Source organism: Lissotriton helveticus, chromosome 4_1 (genome assembly GCF_964261635.1).
Source record: "Lissotriton helveticus chromosome 4_1, aLisHel1.1, whole genome shotgun sequence".
In the NCBI taxonomy this organism is placed as follows: Eukaryota; Metazoa; Chordata; class Amphibia; order Caudata; family Salamandridae; genus Lissotriton; species Lissotriton helveticus.
Window position 1 is genome coordinate 1,955,107,820 of NC_136063.1, and position 21,183 is coordinate 1,955,129,002.

Here is a 21,183-nt window from a genome sequence, read left to right on the forward strand (position 1 = left end):
GTGCTGCGGGGAAATATGTATGTTTTCCCTTTTCATTAGGTAACGTCACTCCGCGTCACTTGGAATGTTCTTGTTTGTATTTAAGTGACGTCATTGTCATGTTTGACAGATGACAGCTGACTCCCCTTGTGACTGCCATTCACTCCCGCTCCCTGCGGGCCCTTGTAACTTCAATAATAAATAATATTGATGACAGCATTTCTTCTCCTGTCGTGCTGATACACTACAATAACACACTTGTGATAGCGCAATAACATCTTCGAGGTTGAAAATCTCCCAAAATGTCACTGCCCCGAAACCCATTATGCTGCACACACTGGCCTCTAATAAGTCTAAAAAGTCCTCAAATACTCCTGATTGTCCTTCGGTGTTCTCAAAAGTTACATGATTCTTCTGTGACACAATGCACCGTTCAGAACAGCTTTGCTGGTGGCTTCCCCACAGCGTGGGTCCTGGCCACTGGTCTCCTCATTGCTAATATTGTGCTGATGCAGAAATTGCAACACAAGCGTGCAGTTTCAGTTGCTCTACCAATTTTAACTAATATCATAAGCACACAATCATTTCAATAGGCTTCCAATGTTTTGTCTTTTAAAGTTACGTGATCAAGAGCGTATATGTGATGATAAAGAAAGATAAAATGCTTCACAACAATGGAGTTGCAGGATAGGTTTATTGACCCCAGTCTTCACAGCATCCTGAAACAACTGACACTGTGTGAAACTTACAAATTAACTCCCAGACCATTCCATGTACTACAACTCTAATAGAGTTTAAGTCTAAAGAATGCATCATCAAAGATGACGCTGACTACGCATTACACCAGGATGCCAACAATGAGAACATCATTTTTTATCAGAAAGAAAATTGACCTTCATAATCCATATGTCCAGAGTTACAGTGCTGAACATTTGACATTTAGGTAGAGAAGGAGTGGCCACATTTCCCTATTTCAGGGCAAAATGTATAGGTACTTCGTATAACTGTAGCTGGTGAATGTCATTGGTTTTTGTTAGTTTAAAATGGTATTTTTTAATTGAATTTTTTAACCTAACTATGTTATCCCTTCAAACTTTGGCCAGGGCCTGCACCCAATTCCTCACTGGCACTCAACTGCCTCCGCTGTGCATGCCCTTTGGCCATGCGCGGCCTAGGGTTAGGAGCAGGATCTGGCCACAATCAGGTAGAATTACTGACTTTGTCAAATAGTCACCACACCAAAATATAAAAAGTGGTCCCATTAAGCTTATAAACATACATACAGCCGATCTATCGTCTTGGTCCGAAAATCACTAGCAACTTTAAGCAAACTAATTCCCACAATGCAATGTTTAATAAAAGTGATTGTTGTGAAAAAAAGTTTCATAAAGGTTTATTAGAATAAATCCACATGCCTAAGTCTTACGTTTTATATTTTCCTGCCTGCAAAATGCAATCATAAAAACAAACACAAGAGGGGCTTGCCTTGCACTCCAGCTTAAGAGCATAGATCTACAACGAGGGGTGCTTTAGAAAATATGGTAACTTCTCCTGCAAACATGGATTTATTGACCAATAAGGCTTACTGTCTTTTTCAAATGTTTCTGGGTTAGGAGGGTTCTGCACTTGCTGTAACCCTCCACAATATTAATACATATTTGGTGGTAGCCCTGCTCTTCTGAAGTCACCACCAGCAAGAAACTATTTATTAAAAAATAACGCTAGGGCATTATAGGGGAATCCTTGTTGGAGTAGTGACGCCTCTAATTTATTATTAATTTTTTCATTTTTTAAACATTTGTGTGGGTGTCCTGGTGCCCACCCAGTCAGAGCCATCACTTTTATATTACGAGGTTGCCCTGGTACCCACCCAGGGCACACACACCTCAATATGCAATACTGATAAAAAGTGAAATGGATCCCAACTTCTCTTCTAAATCATGATTTCTCAAATTCATGTGCAGCATCATGACTCAGTGAGGTAACGCCTTCCAAGGCCTCTCCTGTGACTTGAGGTCACAAGTTTTAACTCAACAAGGCCAAATCAACCTTCCTTGCTGCTGAGATCAGTAAATTAAATACCCATATATTTTTAAATAGCGCCACATGTTAGGTGAAGTGATTAGAGACACCAAGGCTAGGCTCTAAAGTAATTGATAAAAAAAAATGTTTTTTTGTATTCTACCCTATATACTGGAGGAGGAACAAATTGTGCCTGGTATTCAAATGGCATGACAGGCATCTGTCCTGACCATGTCCAGTCAATTTGTTTAAATCTTTCTTCTCCCTCTAGGTTTCTCCTTTTTACAAAATAATACATTTTGTATAACTCTTCAGTGCAGTTTCCATTCCCTGACACTTAGGGCCTGATTCAGATGCAGTTAGGAAGGCCTCCTAATGGCATTTGCTCCATCCAAATTGGATCGGGAACGTGTCTTTCCAACCGAGGTACCGATTACGATGCTGTTAGGAAAGTGTTCCCACCTAGGGCCCGATTACAATGCAGTTAGGAACATAGGTTCCCATTGAAGACAATAGGAGTCCAACCAAATTGTATGTGGAAGCATCAGGATGCATTGTACTCGGTCGGTGGGACTTTACTAATCCAATTCGGTTGGAAACCATTCTCAAACCCATTCGGTCGAGAAGATTTCCAAACCGCATCAGAATCGGGCCCTTAGTGGAGGTGAACCAAGCCTATAATAAGGCTACAAAGACTAAGTGCCATATTTAGACATTGATTGATAGGATACTATGTCAAAATGTAATGAATATCCCATTCCCCTTATCGTTCCACAGACTGTATTGCACTTGTAAGGTGGAGGAGCGGACATCCTCCACATTTATGATGGAGTATTCCATCGATTAAATGCTATATATGTCCCAAAGTCAGGAAGTTATTGTCCTCATTTTTTGCTTAACATTAAGGCAAACATCTTAATAGCACATATAAAAGAATTGTGCAATGAATAGAACTTTAGCCTGCCAAAACAGTCCAGTTTTTATGAAAACCGTAAAGCTATTGTTCATGCATTTCTTTTATCCATAATGATAATGAGTTAATGTCAATTAGGGAAAACAGACAACTATATTTAGCAATTCTTCTTTACCTGAGAGGTGGATTTTATTTGATTAATTGCTATTGATTGGCTTCTACAATAAACATGGGACTGTTCGGATAGACAAAAAGCTAACTAGGGTTTGGTCAATGAGGGAAATACTCAGAAGAGATAGTTATTCACGAGTGGGGGTAGAAGGAAATGGTGAGAGGCAGGAGTGCATGAAACACTATTGTTATTTAATATATTTTTACAACAAACTGGATGATGTTCATAAAATATTGAATTGGAAGCATTATCTCCAAATAAATCAATTTTAGTAGCCTTAATGGACTATAGGCTAGCAAGCTTATAGGAGGGGATTTGAGAGTCCAGGTCAGAACAAAAGTAAATATAAGGAAAATATTCAGTACATCAAAAATGTGTAATTACAATTGAATGACTGGAGCACTATTCCTGCTTCAACAACATAAATTGTTAGAATATGTAACTAGATATCAAAAGTAAAAACAAGAAAAAATACTCCAGCCGGTCTTTGCTAGTTCCCACAAATTATTTCACGGTTGCCCTCTTTCAGCAGAATTTAATATTTATGATGGCGATGAAAAAACAGCAGTTAGCTATCGAACAGAGCCAGAGCAGTGAGTCTTGATAACATGTAAAATTATTTGCAAAATTCTTTTTGAGGTGATACAATGCTGTCTTCAAGGGTGGTTATCCATGCCATACACATTGAAATACCTGCCTTGAAGAGTTCACATGTGTACCACTAGTATTAAAATTGGACTTAGCAAATGATGTCACAGAATCAGATTTTCAGTTTCACTTAAATTGATAGCTATTTTACCTCTTGACCTAAAAGTATGTCAAACAAATATAAAAAATTATCCCTTGTAAAAAAAATTCCACCTATAAAAAAATTCCACCTGAGTCGACCGAAGATGCTCATTTACAGCACATCCTATCAAAACTGCATTATCAGAATAACTGATACACTCCATCAATCATAATTATATACATGCCTCTTTGCAAATTTGGCATAATTATTTTTTGTACTATCACTATTTTCAAATTGTATACAAATAATGTTTTTTCTTTTACTTATTTGTATGACTTTATTGTGAGAAGTTGGCCTGGTATATGATGCTCACTAGTTCTAGTGATCACCTTGTACCATGCCAAGCAACCCTTATGATGATTGGTTGTAAGTCAACCTTATAGACCAGCTATCCTAGTGGCGTGAACAAAGCAGTCTTAGGCTAAACTCTGTAAAGGCATGTGAAGCAAGCTGTTTTACCATACACGATCCCCTTGAATACCAAATGAAAGGACACCACACAGATATATATTGAAAATATATATATATATATATATTTATTTACTACAAATATCCCCTATACTCTTTATGAGCACAGAAGCAGATGCGTTAAAACAAAACACAGTTTAAATATACAAAACTTGCACAATATGGATGAGCCCTAGGGGCCACTTAAACCATATACTAAAATAGTGGTATAAGAACCACCAATTGGAAAGGAAATAGGCCTAGGGCCAGGGGAACCGCTGGAGCTGTTCGGGACTAACAGTGAAGAAGTCGGGAAAGGCCCGCCGGACTCGGGTGCAGTGCTTAAAGTGCACGCATGCACCAATGCAAAGTCAATGGTGCGTAAAAGTTACAAAGTTACTGCAAAAGGAGTCTTCCGACTGGACTAGTACTACCAAACTTTAGAGTTAGGCACTAGAGGGGTGTACCAGTGTAAGAACACCGGTGTTAGTAAGTTACCTCACCCACAGGAAGCGGGTGCACAGGTGCCAAAGTGTGTCGGGTTTCGTCACGCAGTCTGATGGTGCCTGAGGATGAAGATGCTGCAGGCGTCCAGGCGATAAGTGCACGGTGTGATCCAAGGGTGGATCGAAGATGTGAAGACCTGAAAGCAGAGGGGCAATGTTCAGAAGTCACTAGCCAGTGACTGGCGAGGAACCAGGATGGAACCAGGCGATGTCGGGTGCAAACAGGCGATGAGGTGCAGCTTGTCTCCGCAGCCACGTGGACACAAAGAGGTCTAGGACGTCGAGGAGTCAACCACGAGCAGTCCCACGAAAAGGCTCTAGCTGATGGCGGTATCGGCAACTTGATTGGAGCAAACAGGCCTTGGCTAATGCATGCCACGCAGGAAGTGAAGAAAGGTTAGTTCTCGGACCAGCAAGGTCAGAGGTGCTGCTCCTTTTTACAGGAGTGAGGGCCAGTCTGGAGCAACCAGGCCAGCAGTTTAGATTGTAGATTTCGTTGCCAAGATGGCCACTAGCCGCGTAGCAAGTGACCGGGATGACGCGTCGAGTGGCAAAGTGCAAAAGGGCCCCACGCAGATCGTGGAGATGCTGGGGGGCTGATCTTCAGTGCAAATGCTGCTCGGTGGTGGGGCTTCTCAAACCCCAAAGCACAGCATCGAGGGTGCCTCGGGTGCTGCGCAGTCAGCTTCTCGGGGGTCTTTCAAGATGGCCAGTCCCACGTCTCTCGATGCCTCTACGGGTCTCTTCTTTTCAGGGACTGTGGATCGGGCTGTGAGATGTCTGGGAATCCAGATCTTGTTGGGCTCTGGGCTCGGGCTCCGGCGGGAGGCGGCGGCAAAGCAGATGTTGAGTTGCTGGTTGGTGCCTGTATTCACAGGTGGTCACTTCTTGGCCACAAGGGAGATTCTCTTCAGTCTTATGTGCAGCAGAATGTCGAAGTCCAGTTTTTTTCTTAGTTTCAAGTCGAGTTCAGGATGATCTGAAGTCTTGGGACACAGCTCCTACTCTTGTTCCAAATCTAGGGGCCGGATTACCTGCTAGGTCCCTCCTCTGCGTGGGACCAGGAAGGGGGGTGGTTACACCCCCTTTCCTTTGTCCATCTTCGCGCCAAGACTGGAGCTGGAGAGCCCCAGCACCGGTTTGAACTGGGATATGCACAGGGACACCTTGTGTGCCCCAGGCATGTCTCATTCTATTCAGCCCTGTCCTACCCAATACACAAAATCCTGTCTGGGGTGGTGCTAGCACCTCCCATAGCAGGAAACCCTTTGTCCAAGCCTCCCTCGCTGGAAGGACTCCCAGCAGCAGGAGGTCAGACTTGTGTCTGTGGTGGCAGCATCCATTTTGTGATGCTGAGGCTCTAGTTTAACTTTAACTGGGGTTCAGGTTATGTACATGTCGTGTCCCTCTAGAAGGGTGGAATGCTACCCCCGCCGCCAGAACTGGTGAGGGGGTAGTATTCCAATTCGTATGACACCTTACTCGACATGTTTTGATAAAGCCAAACCAAAGTTAGCAAATAACCGCGAGGATTATAATGCACTTAAGAGTATATGGTATGGCAGTATCAGGGAACAGCTACAGGAAGTGGTTCCGAAAGCTGCAGACAGGCTCAGCTCATGCTAGAGCACCATCTCACATATTTCCAAGCACTCTGCCTCCAGGATTGATGAGGCCTTCCATAGGAGTGGCTGATAGGAACATATGTGTCCATTTTAGGTTAGGTATAGGCATACTATACCTAAGTAAGGGGCGATTACACCGATTTACCCCAGCTGAGTGATCAGCCAGTTGTGTCAAATATGGAGGCCAGGCCAGGGGTGGCACAATACGTGCTGCAGCCCCTGGTAGGCCTTGGAAACACCTATGCCCTGGGTACCCTGGGTACACTGTTACAGGGGCCTATAAGGCGAACCAGTTCCAATTCGTAAAGAACCTAGAGTGCATTGGCATTAATTTAGAGAGAGAACAGCAGGCTGTGGGTCTGATTAGCAGGCCCACAGCCACATTAAGTCATAAACCAGTGAAGCAAAAAGCTAAAATTTGGGGTGACCATAGGATAGCAGACCCTACTCTCCTACACAACCCCCCCCCAAACGCAGGGACATTAGACTAACCTTGACCAGTTGTGTCTTCATGTTCTAAGTGGAAGTACCTGGAGAGACCATCTGCATTACCATGGTCAGTCCCTGAGCGGTGCTCCACTGTAAAGTCCATCCCCTGTAGGGAAATGGACCACTTGAGCAGTTTGGGGTTTTCACCCTTCATCTGATTAAGCCATAAGAGGGGCTTATGGTCGGTCTGAATATTGAAATGAGTGCCAAACAAGTATGGTCTCTACTTCTTCAGGGCCCACACCACAGCAAAGGCCTCCCTCTCAATGGCTGACCAACGTTTCTCTCTGGGGGTCAGCCTTCTGCTAATAAAAGCAATGGGCTGGTCTTGACCATCTACATTAAGTTGTGAAAGCACAGCTCCCACTCCCAACTCAGCAGCATCTGTTTGGACAATGAACTCTCTTGAGTAGTCAGGACTCTTCAGGATAGGTGCAGAGCACATGGCCTTCTTCAGGTCATCAAATGCCTTTTGACAGTTTACTGTCCACTGAACCTTTTTGGGCATCTTCTTGGATGTCAGATCATTAAGAGGAGTCACAATGGACCCATAGTTCTTAACAAACTTCCTGTAGTACCCAGTCAGGCCCAAGAAAGCTCTGACCTGAGTCTGGGTGGTTGGAAGGGACCAGTCCTTTATGGTCTGGATCTTACTCTCCAGTGGTTGAACTTGGCCTCCACCTACAAGGTGGCCCAAGTATACAACTTTACTCTGCCCTATCTGGCACTTTGTGGCCTTGTTAGTGAGGCCTGCCTTTTGCAGAGCCTCTAGCAATTCCTTCAGGTGGACCAGGTGATCCTCCCAGGTGGAGCTGAAGACAGCAATATCATCCAGATATGCTGCGCAAACGTCATCCAACCCAGTAAGGACTTGATTCACCAACCTTTGGAAGGTGGCAGGTGCATTTTTCAAACCAAAGGGCATCACCACAAATTGGTAATGCCCACCTGGGGTAGAAAACGCAGTTTTGGCTTTAGACTCCTCAGCTAACCTGATTTGCCAAAATAGCCAGCTGTCAAGTCAAATGTGCTCAAATACTTGGCAGAAGCCAATTTGTCTATGAGCTCATCTGCCCTTGGAATAGGGTGTACATCTGTCCTGGTGACAGCATTGAGTCCTCTGTAATCCACACAGAACCTCATCTCTCTCTTGCCATCTTTGGTGTAAGGTTTGGGGACCAGAACCACTGGGCTAGCCCAGGGGCTCTCTGAAGGCTCAATAACACCTAATTCCAGCATCTTTTGCACCTCAGTTTTTATACAGTCCCTGACATGGTCAGGTTGCCTGTAAATCTTGTTTTTCACAGGAAGACTGTCACCAGTGTCCACCACATGGGTACACCAGTTAGTCTGACTGGGTGTCAATGAGAACATATGTCTATATGACTGCAAAACTTGTCTACAGTCATTCTGCTGATGTTCAGTGAGGCTGCCATCTAAGGCCACACCATCAACTGAGCCATCTTCAGGGTTCTGAGTCAGCAGGTCTGGGAGAGGGTCACTCTCTTTCTCCTGCCCCTCATCTGTAGCCATGAGCAAGCCCATGTCTGCCCTGTCAACATATGCCTTCAGTCGGTTAACATGGAGCACCCTGTGGGGGCTCCTGGGAGTTCCTAGGTCCACCAAGTAGGTAACCTCTCCCTTCTTTTCAATGATAGTATGGGGCCTAGACCATTTCTCTTGGAGTGCTGATGGGGCCACTGGCTCCAACACCCATACTTTCTGTCCAGGCTGGTACTCTGTCAAGACAGCCTTTTGGTCATGCCAAGCTTTCTGTAATTCTTGGCTGGCCTCAAGGTTTTTGGATGCCTTCTCCATATACTCAGCCATCCTGGAGCGGAGGCCAAGTACATAGTCCACTATGTCTTGCTTGGGTTTTCTGAGAGGTAACTCCCATCCTTCCCTCACTAAACACAGGGGTCCTCTTACAGGGTGCCCAAACAACAATTAAAAGGGGCTGAAGCCAACCCCCTTTTGTGGGACCTCTCTGTAAGCAAACAGAAGGCAGGGTAGAAGGATGTCCCATCTGCGCCTGAGCTTTTCTGGTAATCCTTTGATCATACCCTTTAGGGTCTTGTTGAACCTTTCAACAAGCCCATTGCATTGTGGATGATAGGGAGTGGTGAACTTGTAGTTGACACCACATTCCTTACACATAGCTGTTAAGTATCCTGACATGAAGTTGGCACCTCTATCAGATACTACCTCCTTAGGAAACCCCACTCTGGAGAAAACTCCAAGTAAGGCCCTGGCCGCAACAGGAGCTGTTGTGGTCCTATGGGGAATTGCCTCTGGGTACCTGGTGGCATGGTCCACCACCACCAGTATGAATCTGTGCCCAGATGATGTAGGGGGATCCATTAGACCTACAATATCAATCCCCACTCTTTCAAAGGGACCCCCACCACTGGTAGTGGTATCAGGGGGGCCTTTGTTGTTCCACCTGCTTTGCCACTGGCTTGGCAGGTTACACAGGAGCGACAAGACTCCTTTGTATCTTCAGACATGTGAGGCCAGTGAAAGTGAGGGACAAGCCTGTCCCAAATCTTGTTCTGGCCTAGGTGTCCTGCTAAGGGAATATCATGGGCCAAGGTTAGAAGGAAGCCCCTGAATTGCAGAGGTATAACCAACCTCCTGGTTGTACCAAGCTTGGGGTCTCTACCCTCAGAATAAAGGAGCCCATCATCCCAATACACTTTATGGGTACCGTGAGCATTCCCAGCAGCCTCAGCAGCAGCCTGCTGTCTGAGGGGTTCAAGAGAAGGACAGGTTAACTGAGCCTGCCCCAAGTCTGCCCTAGAAGGTCCCCCTGTCCCCAGAAACTCAACCTGATCAGGTTCAAGCTCTTCAGGGACAGTTCCTTCAGGGGTCTCAAGATCATCTTCCTGTGAAGGCTGATCTTCACTTGTAGGCAGTTGGGAAGGCACAGCCTTTACCCTCCTGTTCTTCTTCTTGGAAGGTGCTTGGTCCATTGTCCCAGGATCCAAGACCTGAGGTTCAGAGAGGCACTTTTTGGCCTGTGACCTGGTCACAGCAAGGACATGTGATGATATCCCTAACATCTCTGCATGAGTCCTGTACTCAACTTCTGACCATAGAGAGCTCTCCAGGTCATTGCCCAACAAACATTCTACTGGGAGATCAGCACTAACCACAACTCTTTTTAGGCCAGTTACCCCTCCCCAGGAAAAATTAACAAGTGCCACACTATGTGTAGTAGTGACATTGCTAGCATTGGTCACCAGGTAATTATCACCTGGCAGGTATTGTCCAGGGTCCACAAAGCTAGGTGTCACCATGGTGACACTGGCACATGTGTCCCTGTATGCTTGAGCCACTTTTTCATTAATCAAAGGCGTCTGCCTGTACTTGCCCAGATTACTGGGGCTGACAGTAGTGGACAAATCTGGAGAGCCCCAGCACCGGTTTGAACTTGCATATGCACAGGGACACCTTGTGTGCCCCAGGCACGTCTCATTCTATTCAGCCCTGTCCTACCCAATACACAAAATCCTGTCTGGGGTGGTGCTAGCACCTCCCAAGGCAGGAAACCCTTTGTCCAAGCCTCCCTCGCTGGAAGGACTCCCAGCAGCAGGAGGTCAGACTTGTGTCTGTGGCGGCAGCATCCATTTTGTGATGCTGAGGCTCTAGTTTAACTTTAACCGGGGTTCAGGTTATGTACATGTCGTGTCCCTCTAGAAGGGTGGAATGCTACCCCCGTCGCCAGAACTGGCGAGGGGATAGTATTCCAATTCGTATGACACCTTACTCGACATGTTTTGATAAAGCCAAACCAAAGTTAGCAAATAACCGCGAGGATTATAATGCACTTAAGAGTATATGGTATGGCAGTATCATGGAACAGCTACAGGAAGTGGTTCCGAAAGCTGCAGACAGACTCAGCTCATGCTAGAGCACCATCTCACATATTTCCAAGCACTCTGCCTCCAGGATTGATAAGGCCTTCCATAGGAGTGGCTGATAGGAACATATGTGTCCATTTTAGGTTAGGTATAGGCTTAATATACCTAAGTAAGGGGTGATTACACCGACTTACCCCAGCTGAGTGATCAGCCAGTTGTGTCAAATATGGAGGCCAGGCCAGGGGTGGCACAATACGTGCTGCAGCCCCTGGTAGGCCTTGGAAACACCTATGCCCTGGGTACCCTGGGTACACTGTTACAGGGGCCTATAAGGTGAACCAGTTCCAATTCGTAATGCACCTAGAGTGCATTGGCATTAATTTAGAGAGAGAACAGCAGGCTGTGGGTCTGATTAGCAGGCCCACAGCCACATTAAGTCATAAACCAGTGAAGCAAAAAGCAAAAATTTGGGGTGACCATAGGATAGCAGACCCTACTCTCCTACACTTATGAGACACAGCCCTGAAGAAGCTCTGGATGCGAGAGCAAAACGTGTTGGCTGTTGTGTTATTCTAATGTCAAGCATCAAATATCAAATAACGGATATTTTTACACAAAGGAAGTGATTATATTAGTCTATTTTGCCTCTCCCTTTTGAACTCATTTAATAAGGATTAGGTTTTAGACAACTGACCCGTAGAGGTGGGTAGTATGTGTTTCAAAGTAGAAGAACTAATAGGATACTGCGGTTAAATAGAGTTTTAGTAGTACATTTATTGTTTCATGTGCTGAAGAAGATTCTCCTCCTGTCTCTGAGGGTCAGGAGAAAGACACTGCATTTTATCCCTGCCTATTGTATTCCATTGCAATACTGGCGATAAGTGCAGACCCACAAAATGAAGAACCGATTGCTGTGGGCTTTCTCATTCACTCTGGTTTCTATTTATTTGTAAGATGACACCAGGTTTGCTCTTGTCAGAGTTCCTTGGATCAAATTTCATTCTTTAGCTGCATAGCTGGAGTTGCTGATAGCAGATCTATTTCTACCATTATTTCTAGAATCAGTTTCTAGTGGCTGCATAATGACATTGGTGCTAGTGAGGCCTGTTCTATGGTGTGTGCAAATCTTACATTGAAAAGTTGATTGAATTAGGAAATTTATAGTATGCAGCCAATTTTCTGACTGAAAGTCGCACCTTACATCACAGTCAGGCAGAAGGAGGTGGCATCACTTGAATGAATGGCCCCACTAGGCAGAAGGAAGTTGGAGATTCAAGAGAAGACCCTCTTTCTGTAATGCAAACATCCAGGCAAGGGAAAGTGCGACTTTTAGACAAAACCTTTTATCTTTACACTAATGTGTTCATTTAGGGCTGAATATATCAATATTGGGATAACTAAATGCGCTTCTGTGCAAAACGCAATTAGGTCATCGCTATTCCTAATGTATGAAACTGATAGAGTTTCCTGTAGCGATTCCTAATGGGTCGCAAGTTGACCTACCTCATAAATATTAATGAGGTAGGTTGCAATTTTCAACCCATTTGAAATCCTTAAAATCACAGGGGATGGTGGCATGCTGGGTTAAGAGGACCACATTATCTGTGATTGCTTTTAAATAAGCAAACGTTTTTTTATAAATGCAGCCTATTTTTTTTAAAGGAAAACAGATTGCGTTTCAAAAAGAATAATGAAAAGGTTTTACCTTCAGCTTTTAAGAGTAGGCAATGGTCACTGCCTTCTCGTAAAATATTTTGGCGCCCACATTTACAAAGGGGAAGGGGCTCCTTGTGAACTACTTCGATATTATGAATGGGTTACCACGTATTTGAAGATGGTGGTAAAATGCGAATGTTTAGCGACTGCATTTCGATTCTAAACATTCTTACATACCACTGCGATTCGGTACTGAGAAGTGATGCCCTAAACATTCTCCTTCCTTATACAGAATCGGTATGTATTTGAAGTTCCAAATCGCAATTTGGAAAAATGTCACTGAATGTCAATTTTACATACCAAAATGCATTTTTCTGGTCAAAAACAGCCCGGTTGTGTGCATCGGTCCATTTGTGACAGGAAAAATGCTTTATACATCTGGCCTTTAGTGAAACAGCTCAGCAAAAAATGCACTGAGGTGTTCTTTTGAGTCAGTCTCTTACGTACGTAGAGCAGCTGTTGCACATACCTATATTTTCCTGCAGAATGATTTGTGTGTGTCACTAATATGCATATCAATGACATGCATGTTCCTACCTATTTCAATGACCACAAGGTGATGTTTTCTTGCATGATATGTTTTGGATCTTTCCCTCTTTGCAGGGTCACTGCAAACCTTTCGCCTTCAACCCTCCTACTTTTGCTGGATTCACTTTTGTTGGCCTTAGGACTGTGCACTTTACAACTGCTGACCAGGGCTAATGTGATTGTGCTCTCTACCCATAATATGGTAGAATTGGATTCTACCCAATTGGCACATTTCATTTACTGGTAAGTCCCTAGTAAAGTGTAGCCAGGGTCTTTATATTAAATGTTAGTAGAGAACCTTCAGCCCTGCGTGTGCCACATGCCTCAGGTCAGTAATATCAGAGAAAAGGGTTTTGAATTTTTGGGATCTATAGGCGCTCAAGCAAAATAAACATAAGTATTTGTCAGTAGTAATGGTGCAAGCAGGGAGAGAAGACCCTTCAGAACCCCTCAATTCAAGTATGACAAAATCACCCTTATGAACATGAACACAAAATCCTGCGCACTCAGACAGAATCTCAACAACAATGTGACAGTAAATAGAATTGTCAAACAAGAGAAATTTTATCCAACGTCGTTTTCATGGAGGTTCATGTATCTCTCCTTTTTATTAGGTCATCAAATCAGCAATAATAAGCAGCCAGCCGACATGTGTTTCGTTGTAGGACTGTGCATATACAGTGACTACAACTCTTCAGGGCTGGAAAATACAAAAGGAATGACCTAAGTCGCAAACCAGCGAATACACATCTAAAAGTACTATGACACAAAGTCTGCACCAAAAGTGACATCTTAGTCGACAATCACCTCCGTATGTGGAACCCCTCGAAGTTAAATATACAATATAATTCAAAAGGTATGTTAGTAGGTCTTAAAAGATCCGGAAGTTATTAATCACATCTTCGAAAGTTGGTATTATTGTATATAACAGCATAGACTAAAAACATCACCCGTGTCGCGTCAAAATAAAGAAACAAAGTGTGTGCAAAAGCCAAACCATCATTAAATCAAAACAGTTAAGCACAGTGTCACAAGAACACAAAGAAGCCACAAAGCACGTGATAAGAAGCCAAAATTTATAATACCTCAATGGCTGAATCCTCAGGAATTAGGCTAATAAATATGGAAGATAAGAGGAAAAAAGGGGAAAAAAGAAAGAGGAGAGAAACGTCAAAGGAAAGGGATTAATATCATATATTCAATAAGTAGATCCCCCTTCTAAGTCTCCGTATTAGAATAACATCAGAGATGTAACTTACCCCAGTTCCGGTGATAATTCCAACCCGGAAGGGTACCCCTTGCGGTGTCAAGTACGAGAATAGTCGTCACTGTAAAATATAGGCGTCAAATATTCAGTATGAAGATTTGGGTTTACAAGCTGTAACACGGATGTTGAGCACACGAGCAGCGACCGAATGGCAACATAATGAAATGTTAATCAGAATGATGCAAATAATCTTACACAATAACTTTTTCCTATTTGAGGGGAAATGGTACAAACAGACAAGGGGGGGTAGCATTGGGGTCTACATTTTCCCCCTCTTTCGCTTGCCTTTTTATGGGGTGTTTGGAAAAAGATTGGATTTGGGGAGATAATGGCTATATCTGGATTGACAAGATACTTTACTGGGGCAGATACATCGACGATTGTCTCCTACTGTGGGCTGGTACACATGATGAATTACTGCAATTTTCAGAGTACATGAATAACAACTCCTATGGGATGCAATTTACGATGGAATCTAGTAGTACACATATCTCCTTCTTGGATATAGAATTGTACATAGAGGGTGATAAGCTTAAGAGTAGATTGTCCAGGAAAGGTACAGCGTGTAACTCTATCCTACACGCTAATAGCTCACACCCAATACATCAAATTAATGCTATACCGTTTGGAGAATTTGTCAGAGCTAGACGCAATTGCAGTGAGGAGGGAGATTTTGAAATTTGTATTGAGGACATGCAACAACGATTTGAGGAGAGAGGTTATTTACCTACTGTTCTCAAAAAAGCGAAGAATAGAATCAAAAAGGTTAAGAGGATTGATACTCTTAAACCTAAGTCTACATTCAATGAGAAAAGAGATGTAATTCGTATGGTCACTGATTTTAATGAACTTAGCCATGTTCTTCGCAGAAGCCTTAAGAAACACTGGGGGATTCTTACGGCTGACAAAACACTGACCCCACATATTAGCAGACAACCTCAAATTACATTCAGGAGAGGCAGGACTCTACGGAATAGACTTAGCCCTACGGTACCCAGGATAGGGAGAATTGACTCCTGGTTGAGTTCCCCACACATGGGTTTCTACAAATGTGGATTTTGCTGGGTATGCCGGTGGGCTAAACATAAGACAAAAAGTTTCAAGAGATGTGACAACAAAACCTATGATATTCGGACGAATATCAATTGTTTGACTAAATTTGTGGTCTACATTATTGAATGTAAATGTGGGCTACAGTACGTAGGCAGTACCATCAGGAGCCTGAAGGATAGAATCGGAGAGAATGTCAGAGCCTTACTACAACAAAATGCTAGATATCCTGTAGCGATTCATGCTAGCATATGCCAGGCACAAGGACCCAAAAAGGAGTTTGTTTTCTTTGGAATAGATCATATCCCCATAAATATCAGAGGTGGTAATAGGGAATTACGCCTGAGGCGGGCGGAAGCATTCTGGATTATGAGGTTGCACTCAGTGGGGCGGGGACTTAACTGCGATCCGGAGATGCAATTTTTCTTAGGTGATTAGGGTCTTGACCAAGAACGTACCGTTACTGGTTGAATGTACAGACAACGAGGATTACTCTTATGGTCCATTAGATATTTTCCTTGTATCTTAACAACCTTGAGGACTAATCTAGCTTAGAGGACTGGGGAGTCAGCGTAGATTATGGACTAAATTTGATGAACTACGGGGAGTAGATGTTGTGAACTCACACGTATTGCACACATTTGGTGATCTTCTTCACAGGACATGAGTGTGCTTGTTAATGATTAAGCAAAGTTCTTTTGTATTTGACTTATTTCATTTTTGGAATTTTTTCTGTCCTCTGACATAACTTTATTTATGGATCACTTTCCTCACAACGTTTTACATTGTTTTGCTTTTCTGTTTTTTGGCCCTAATGTTGGCTTGGTGTCATGAATTGTTATGGTCTCTTGTATGACTTGGACCTTCACTTACTTCTTATAATGACCTTTCAGACATAAGGAATGGATAATCTTTGCACTTTAAATATCAATTTTGGTTGGATGGATGTGCACACTGATGGATTTTATGTGCAGACTTGATTGGATATATATCGATATTTGTGCATTGGATTAACGTTACTTTTCTTAACGTACCGGGCGCGACTTCAGAACAGGATCGGGGTAGCGCTCTAGTCTTTTTCCTGGCATGTCTATTTAGAGACTACTTCCCAGTTTGGACCCGTTAGACTTCCGGGTTATCAGACGCCAGTAGAGCGAGGGCGATTGTGCCACAGGTAATAATCTCACGCCCTTACAGCATGATATTTTAACTTTATTGGAGGCGAATTGGAGGATTATTACGTTTGTTTGCCTCAGGGTGTTACATGGACTAACTATTTGCAATCACTCGCTTTTTCCAGGTTTTTCGTGCCACACGTACCCGTGGGTTACGGACTTAACTTTGGAATTGCACTTTTTGGATACGACCATACCTTATTTATTTTGGAACTATATGGATTAAACTGGCGCATTGGATTGGTTTTCATGCATAGCGGGTAAGAGTTGCTGAATTTCTCTATATCACGAGAGTTCATAATTAGGGTGACTGTGTCTATACTTTTTAGAATAGTGTGAATGCCGGGGAAGGTCACTTATTTGTTAAATTCGATAGTCATGACTAGAGACATTGCCCCTTTTCTTCTTTTTTAGTATCGAGTTACGCACCTTACTGTTACAATCGAATGGTGGCATTGGGCAAGACAGTCACGTTGTACATCTGACGGATCTGACTTACACTGATAGTAGCTCATAAGTGCCATTGGGCAAGACAGTCACTTGGCACTTCTGACGGATATGTCTTATATTGATAGTAGCTCACAAACATCATGCGATATTATGGTTGCATTTTTACTTGGAGAGTTTGTGTTGATGTACACATCTCTCGTACTTTCTTACTGAATATATGACGCCTATATTTTACAGTGACGACTATTCTCGTACTTGACACCGCAAGGGGTACCCTTCCGGGTTGGAATTATCACCGGAACTGGGGTAAGTTGCATCTCTGATGTTATTCTCATACGGAGACTTAGAAGGGGGATCTATTTATTGAATATGGGATATTAATCCCTTTCCTTTGACGTTTCGCTCCTCTTTCTTTTTTCTCCTTTTTTCCTCTTATCTTCCATATTTATTAGCCTAATTCCTGAGGATTCAGCCATTGAGGTATTATACATTTTGGCTTCTTATCACATGCTTTGTGGCTTCTTTGTGTTCTTGTGACACTGTGCTTAACTGTTTTGATTTAATGATGGTTTGGCTTTTCACACACTTTGTTTCTTTATTTTGACGCAACACGGGTGATGTTTTTAGTCTATGCTGTTATATACAATAATACCAACTTTCAAGGATGTGATTAATAACTTCCGGATCTTTTGAGACCTACTAACATACCTTTTGAATAATATTGTATATTTAACTTTGAGGGGTTCCACATACGGAGGTGATTGTCGACTAAGATGTCACTTTTGGTACAGACTTTGTGTCATAGTACTTTTAGATGTGTATTCGCTAGTTTGCGACTTAGATCATTCCTTTTGTATTTTCCAGCCCTGAAGAGTTGTAGTCACTGTATATGCACAGTCCTACAACGAAACACGTGTCGGCTGGCTGTATATTATTGCTGATTTGATGACCTAATAAAAAAGAGAGATACATGAACCTCCATGAAAACGATGTTGGATAACATTTCTCTTTTTTGACAATTCTATTTACTGTCACATTGATTTTGAGATTCTGTCTGATTGCGCAGGATTTTGTGTTCACATGCCTCAGGTCTGCCTTTGCAGCCTGTGTCTGCACTGCCATTTCGAGCTGGCAAAATAAACCTTTTGCCAGGCCCAAACCTACCTTTTTAATCATATAAGTAAACCACATAGTTTAGGCCCTGAAAAGCTAGGTATAGTGTATTTAAAAGTTGGACGTGTACTTTAAAATTTTACATGTCCTGGTAGTGAAAAACTCTTAAACTGTTTTTTTTCACTACTGCATAGCCTACCTCACCCATTGGATAACATTTGGTTTCATATTACATTTAATAATTAGTAGCTTTCTGTTGGGAACAGGTAGACAAGTCAAGTTTGTTTTCTAACAAAACTGTAATTTAAAGCCCTCTTAAATGGTAAAATGTCACATTTAGAACTGTAACCTAAACCCAAGAGAGGAGTAAGGCCCTTTTGGACAGGACTTTGGTAGGGCCGTAAAGTAAATATTAAGGAAAAAGTTTACCAAAGGTCCTATTTTTTATTTAGAAAAATCACACCATATACCTTTTGTGATTTGGGTTGTTTATTTACCCATTATTATTTCTTTTGTTTTTTTTGGGAATTACAAAAAGATTCCCTCTTGTTCTTGGAGAATCACACATAAACTTTTACACAAACATTAGACATTTCTTACGGATTACACAAACAAAATTGCTAGCCATGAAACAATCACAAAATGACCACATAGAACATACGATATGTCAATAGACTATTCAACATTGACGTTACACCAATATACAAGTAATGTATACTAATCTTTGCCTATGCCAACACCTATTTAAGCATATGCAATCAACCCTCAGTTTTGGCTAATTAAAAAAAATATTATTTAACATCAAACATTGACTCAGCCGACACGTTTCAAGCCTCGTTGTCTCCTTTACGGGCTTTCATCAGGGCTTCTTAGTTCAAGAAGTTTAGACATATCTACAATAAAAACATAACACTTCAATTCAATTATCTCCCTTGTCCTTTTCAAACGCATTTCAATACCTAATCAGGCAAATCGTACCTTTCACTGGGAAATCGACCACTCAATCATTTCATCTCAGCAAGACCGACACAGAGCAGCAAGATGACCCCTACAACGACAAATCCATCGACTAACTTTAATTCAAATTCTCCAACTAGGAAGCATCCTACAAGGGAGTTGTTGTTTTAACCATTTGGTACATGCAGCATCTGTTATGTTATGTTATGTTAAAAATATTTCTTAAGCGCGCTTACACCAGGCGGTTTCATGGCTGAGAGAAGAGGAGCTGAGACGTAGGGTACTTATTGGTATCCTTGAGAGAATAAGAGAGTTTTCAGGAGAGTTCTGAATTTAGTGTAACATGTGGTAAGTCTTAGCTCGTTAGGGAGGGAGTTTCAGAAATGGGGGGCTAAAGAGGAAAATCTCAGACCTCAGTGCTTTTTCCGTCGGAAGGTGGGAATGGTGAGCAAATGCAGATGCATCTGGCACTTGGGCCTTATATATTGACAGACATTGAAGAAAATGGAAGAGAGCTGTTGACAAGATGGACCACTCTGAGTTCAATAGGGGAAGTAACTATCACCTAAAGGGAGTGAAAACCCCCAGAACCTTCTCATTCTTCAAAGTAGGCATCAGGTTTAAATATTGAACCCCCAGACCCAACTCTTAAGTATACTTCTGGATCTTTGGAAGACTCAGAGGGACTGCTGTGTTGCTCTGCCAGAAGTGCTGCTACTCTGTGGCCTGTTGCCTGCTGACCTGCTGCATGCTGACCTGCTGCCTGAGTAAAAGGGTTTGACCTGCTTCTTTAACCCGTGACCATCAGAGTGACTCCAAAGGCTTTTTGGCTGGCTTCCTGAACAGAGGCTCCGGGACAAATGAACAAACCACTTTGAACCAATCACCTGGATTCTGTCTGATGTGAGTTCTACCCTCCCAAATGGTGCCACCGAAGTTCTGAACCCTTGGAAGTGGTCCTGAAGGTGCTCTGCCAGCTGAGCGGATCCCAGGAGAACTGACATAGTGAAAAGCATCGGATCACAAAACTCCACTTTGGGACCACTGCTCGAGGCATCACCACCACAGGATTTTGCAGCCTGCAGCCTCACTGTCACTGCATTATGCATCCTCAATGTGGACCTTCGCATCGCAAGCCCCCTGTCAACGGCATACTCAATGACAATGCTGAATCCGCATTGCAAGTCCTGTAACTTCTTCAAAACCAGCTTGTGTGCGGCACATCTTCAACGCAGGACTTCACAGCGCAAGCCCCTCATCGATGACATCCCCGATGACGACGCAGGACGTCACATTGCAGCCTTGCATCTTACCAAACCTGTCTCCACTCCTGGACCTTAAAACACTTCAGCTGCATGATGCATCCTTGATGATGGATCTCACAACTCACCTCAACCAGGATTTAAGGTACTCTGGTTCAGCTGGCCTAATATGGTCTCTGTTTACCGACCTGCACACCGGAGGCCTGAACTTGTGCCTTTTATCCCAGTCCGAAATGATTCAAAAAGGGGGTGGTTATGGACAGAGTATCTGAATTAGGCAGAACACTCCTACCCAGTCAAAAGATCAGGGCTTGATCCATCACCGTTTTTTAGCTCACTGCACCATCCCAGTTCAGAACCTGGCTACATGCAAATTAGTCTGTCCCTGGCCCAGTGCATCATGGGAATAGGGCAGACCAAACTACCAAGCCAATTCTTTACTGGAAAGGAAACAACCTTCCGGGGACCGGTTTCTGGCATTACAGCCGTCTTCGGCCCGGCTTGCTTGAATCCTGATGGTGCAGTGAGCAAGGGACTCACATCTGAGCATACCCTTCCACACTTGTGGTGGCCAAAATGATTAAAAAAGGGGGTGGTGATGGACAGAGTATCTGAATTAAGCAGAACACTCCTACCCAGTCAAAAGATCAGGGCTTGATCCATCACCGTTTTTTAGCTCACTGCACCATCCCAGTTCAGAACCTGGCTACATGCAAATTAGTCTGTCCCTGGCCCAGTGCATCATGGGAACAGGGCAGACCAAACTACCAAGCCAATTCTTTACTGGAAAGGAAACAACCTTCCGGGGACCGGTTTCTGGCATTACAGCCGTCTTCGGCCCGGCTTGCTTGAATCCTGA